This window comes from Drosophila kikkawai, unplaced genomic scaffold (assembly GCF_030179895.1).
Source record: "Drosophila kikkawai strain 14028-0561.14 unplaced genomic scaffold, DkikHiC1v2 scaffold_15, whole genome shotgun sequence".
NCBI lineage: Eukaryota > Metazoa > Arthropoda > Insecta > Diptera > Drosophilidae > Drosophila > Drosophila kikkawai.
This window is the reverse complement of record NW_027222482.1, coordinates 23927-29926: the sequence shown is the minus strand read 5'-3', so window position 1 is coordinate 29926 and position 6000 is coordinate 23927.

The window sequence follows — 6000 nt, the reverse complement described above, 5'->3', positions numbered from 1 at the left end:
ACTCAATTGTAAATTTGTAAACAAAAAGTTCACAACTCAGATAATAATGCATATATCCACGGCAGAATTTATATTTAAATTAGTTCTTACAATGCTAATACATTTGCATACTCAATTGTAAATTTGTAAACAAAAAGTTCACAACTCCGCTAATAATGCATGTATCCACTGCAGAATTTGTACTTAAATTAGTTTTTAGAAGGCTAATACATTTGCATACTCAATTGTAAATTTGTAAACAAAAAGTTCACAACTCCGCTAAAAATGTCTGTATCCACTTCAGAATATGTATTTATAATAGTTTTACACGGCTAATACATTTACATACTCAATTGTAAATTTGAAAACAAAAAGTTCACAACTCAGCTAATAATGCCTGAATCCACTTCAGAATTTGTATTTATATTAGTTTTTACACGGCTAATACATTTGCATACTCAATTGCAAATTTGTAAACAAAAAGTTCACATCTCAGCTATAATGCATGTATCCACGGCAGAATTTATATTTAAATTAGTTCTTACAATGCTAATACATTTGCATACTCAATTGTAAATTTCTAAACAAAAAGTTCACAACTCCGCTAATAATGCATGTATCCACTGCAGAATTTGTACTTAAATTAGTTTTTAGAAGGCTAATACATTTGCACACTCAATTGTAAATTTGTAAACAAAAAGTTCACAACTCAGCTAATAATGCCTGAATCCACTTCAGAATTTATATTTATATTAGTTTTTACACGTCTAATACATTTGCATACTCAATTGTAAATTTGTAAACAAAAAGTTCACAACTCAGATAATAATGCATATATCCACTTCAGAATTTGTATTTATATTAGTTTTTACATGGCTAATACATTTGCATACTCAATTGTAAATTTCTAAACAAAAAGTTCACAACTCAGCTAATAATGCATTCACTTCAGAATTTGTATTTATATTAGTTTTTACACGGCTAATACATTTGCATGCTCAATTGTAAAATTGTAAACAAAAAGTTCACAACTCAGATAATAGTGCATATATCCACTTCAGAATTTGTAATTATATTAGTTTTTACATGGCTAATATATTTGCATACTCAATTTGTGGCGTAATTTCGCCGTTAAAAGGGGAAAACATAAACAGGGTATCGTTGTTCTCGATCATACCTCCGAGTGTTAACCACATTCAGGCTTGTCGACCCTTAACCATCAGCTGAGCGGGACCCATTGATTCCTAGCTCTAGCGGGAGATGTGGGGGGGTTTTTGCTGCGGATAAGGATTGTTACGTCAAAGGTTTTATTATAGTTTTCATTCGAAACCAACACACAGAACAATTGTCTCATAATTAGTAAAATATGAAACAAGGCAAGACTAAACTAAACCATACTTATTCGACAGGAAATTTAACAAGGATTCAGAATCTGCAATAAAATCAATTTTAAGATTTTTTTTGTAGAAGTTATGAGCATTTAAAGTTGAACTTTGTTTCGTTTTTTGCATCATAAAAAAAAAATGTGTAAATTGGTCGACTTTCAGGTAATATTACAAAAAAACCATAAAACCAATGGTTATGGTTTTTACTTTAAATGATAGATACATTCATAAACTATTAAAGAATCTAAAAAAAACGACACTTTGGTTTGGGCTTCTACAGGTAAATCGCTACCTGCCAGGTGTCAATTTTTTTCACCTTTTTCTGCCTAAAGTAGTCTATATCTTCTGACGCCAATGAAAGCCACTGACTACACTATGACTACAAGTTCCGTGGATCTTTCCTGGATCAGAATTAACTTTCATCGGCTGCGTCGAGCTGCGTCTGCGGAAATGCAACGCAAAAAACCAAAACAACTCAGGGTAAAATATACCAAAATACCGACACAATTTCATACATTTCAAGAAATATACTAACTAAAGCGCGTGGCGGTTACACTTCGAATTAAAAAAAAATTTTTTTTTCAGTTTTCAAATTATTTTTATTTGAGCAAATACATAAAAATAAACATAAAAAATTAAATAAAAATTTTTGTTTAAAAATTGTTTTCATTGAAAAAAAATTATTTTTTTCACTTTGATACCCTTTAAAAAGGCGTATTTGTGGGCGTGGTACTTTATGCAGTACATATATATATTTTACAACAATTACCTGTCCAATGCCGTGCGACGGCTGAATTTGTACTTATATTAGTTTTTACACGGCTTATACATTTGCATACTCAATTGTAAATTTGTAAACAAAAAGTTCACAACTCAGCTAATAATGCCTGAATCCACTTCAGAATTTATATTTAAATTAGTTTTTACACGGCTAATACATTTGCATACTCAATTGTAAATTTGTAAACAAAAATTCACAACTCAGATAATAATGCATATATCCACTTTAGAATTTATATTTAAATTAGTTCTTACAATGCTAATACATTTGCATACTCAATTGTAAATTTGTAAACAAAAAGTTCACAACTCAGATAATAATGCATATATCCACGGCAGAATTTGTACGTATATTAGTTTTTAGAAGGCTAATACATTTGCATACTCAATTGTAAATTTGTAAACAAAAAGTTCACAACTCCGCTAAAAATGTCTGTATCCACTTCAGAATATGTATTTATAATAGTTTTACACGGCTAATACATTTACATACTCAATTGTAAATTTGAAAACAAAAAGTTCACAACTCAGCTAATAATGCCTGAATCCACTTCAGAATTTGTATTTATATTAGTTTTTACACGGCTAATACATTTGCATACTCAATTGCAAATTTGTAAACAAAAAGTTCACATCTCAGCTATAATGCATGTATCCACGGCAGAATTTATATTTAAATTAGTTCTTACAATGCTAATACATTTGCATACTCAATTGTAAATTTGTAAACAAAAAGTTCACAACTCCGCTAATAATGCATGTATCCACTGCAGAATTTGTACTTAAATTAGTTTTTAGAAGGCTAATACATTTGCACACTCAATTGTAAATTTGTAAACAAAAAGTTCACAACTCAGCTAATAATGCCTGAATCCACTTCAGAATTTATATTTTTATTAGTTTTTACACGTCTAATACATTTGCATACTCAATTGTAAATTTGTAAACAAAAAGTTCACAACTCAGATAATAATGCATATATCCACTTCAGAATTTGTATTTATATTAGTTTTTACATGGCTAATACATTTGCATACTCAATTGTAAATTTCTAAACAAAAAGTTCACAACTCAGCTAATAATGCATTCACTTCAGAATTTGTATTTATATTAGTTTTTACACGGCTAATACATTTGCATGCTCAATTGTAAAATTGTAAACAAAAAGTTCACAACTCAGATAATAGTGCATATATCCACTTCAGAATTTGTAATTATATTAGTTTTTACATGGCTAATATATTTGCATACTCAATTTGTGGCGTAATTTCGCCGTTAAAAGGGGAAAACATAAACAGGGTATCGTTGTTCTCGATCATACCTCCGAGTGTTAACCACATTCAGGCTTGTCGACCCTTAACCATCAGCTGAGCGGGACCCATTGATTCCTAGCTCTAGCGGGAGATGTGGGGGGGGTTTTTGCTGCGGATAAGGATTGTTACGTCAAAGGTTTTATTATAGTTTTCATTCGAAACCAACACACAAAACAATTGTCTCATAATTAGTAAAATATGAAACAAGGCAAGACTAAACTAAACCATACTTATTCGACAGGAAATTTAACAAGGATTCAGAATCTGCAATAAAATCAATTTTACGATTTTTTTTGTAGAAGTTATGAGCATTTAAAGTTGAACTTTGTTTCGTTTTTTGCATCATAAATAAAAAAATGTGTAAATTGGTCGACTTTCAGGTAATATTACAAAAAAACCATAAAACCAATGGTTATGGTTTTTACTTTAAATGATAGATACATTCAAAAACTATTAAAGAATCTAAAAAAAACGACACTTTGGTTTGGGCTTCTACAGGTAAATCGCTACCTGCCAGGTGTCCATTTTTTTCACCTTTTTCTGCCTAAAGTAGTCTATATCTTCTGACGCCAATGAAAGCCACTGACTACACTATGACTACAAGTTCCGTGGATCTTTCCTGGATCAGAATTAACTTTCATCGGCTGCGTCGAGCTGCGTCTGCGGAAATGCAACGCAAAAAACAACAACTCAGGGTAAAATATACCAAAATACCGACACAATTTCATACATTTCAAGAAATATACTAACTAAAGCGCGTGGCGGTTACACTTCGAATTAAAAAAAAAATTTTTTTTTCAGTTTTCAAATTATTTTTATTTGAGCAAATACATAAAAATAAACATAAAAAATTAAATAAAAATTTTTGTTTAAAAATTGTTTTCATTGAAAAAAAATTATTTTTTCACTTTGATACCCTTTAAAAAGGCGTATTTGTGGGCGTGGTACTTTATGCAGTACATATATATATTTTACAACAATTACCTGTCCAATGCCGTGCGACGGCAGAATTTTTACTTATATTAGTTTTTACACGGCTTATACATTTGCATACTCAATTGTAAATTTGTAAACAAAAAGTTCACAACTCCGCTAATAATGCCTGAATCCACTTCAGAATTTATATTTAAATTAGTTTTTACACGGCTAATACATTTGCATACTCAATTGTAAATTTGTAAACAAAAATTCACAACTCAGATAATAATGCATATATCCACTTTAGAATTTATATTTAAATTAGTTCTTACAATGCTAATACATTTGCATACTCAATTGTAAATTTGTAAACAAAAAGTTCACAACTCAGATAATAATGCATATATCCACGGCAGAATTTGTACGTATATTAGTTTTTAGAAGGCTAATACATTTGCATACTCAATTGTAAATTTGTAAACAAAAAGTTCACAACTCCGCTAAAAATGTCTGTATCCACTTCAGAATATGTATTTATAATAGTTTTACACGGCTAATACATTTACATACTCAATTGTAAATTTGAAAACAAAAAGTTCACAACTCAGCTAATAATGCCTGAATCCACTTCAGAATTTGTATTTATATTAGTTTTTACACGGCTAATACATTTGCATACTCAATTGCAAATTTGTAAACAAAAAGTTCACAACTCAGCTAATAATGCCTGAATCCACTTCAGAATTTGTACTTAAATTAGTTTTTAGAAGGCTAATGCATTTGCACACTCAATTGTAAATTTGTAAACAAAAAGTTCACAACTCAGCTAATAATGCCTGAATCCACTGCAGAATTTGTACTTAAATTAGTTTTTAGAAGGCTAATACATTTGCACACTCAATTGTAAATTTGTAAACAAAAAGTTCACAACTCAGCTAATAATGCATGTATCCACTGCAGAATTTGTACTTAAATTAGTTTTTAGAAGGCTAATACATTTGCACACTCAATTGTAAATTTGTAAACAAAAAGTTCACAACTCAGCTAATAATGCCTGAATCCACTTCAGAATTTGTATTTATATTAGTTTTTACACGGCTAATACATTTGCATACTCAATTGCAAATTTGTAAACAAAAAGTTCACATCTCAGCTATAATGCATGTATCCACGGCAGAATTTATATTTAAATTAGTTCTTACAATGCTAATACATTTGCATACTCAATTGTAAATTTGTAAACAAAAAGTTCACAACTCCGCTAATAATGCATGTATCCACTGCAGAATTTGTACTTAAATTAGTTTTTAGAAGGCTAATACATTTGCACACTCAATTGTAAATTTGTAAACAAAAAGTTCACAACTCAGCTAATAATGCCTGAATCCACTTCAGAATTTATATTTATATTAGTTTTTACACGTCTAATACATTTGCATACTCAATTGTAAATTTGTAAACAAAAAGTTCACAACTCAGATAATAATGCATATATCCACTTCAGAATTTGTATTTATATTAGTTTTTACATGGCTAATACATTTGCATACTCAATTGTAAATTTCTAAACAAAAAGTTCACAACTCAGCTAATAATGCATTCACTTCAGAATTTGTATTTATATT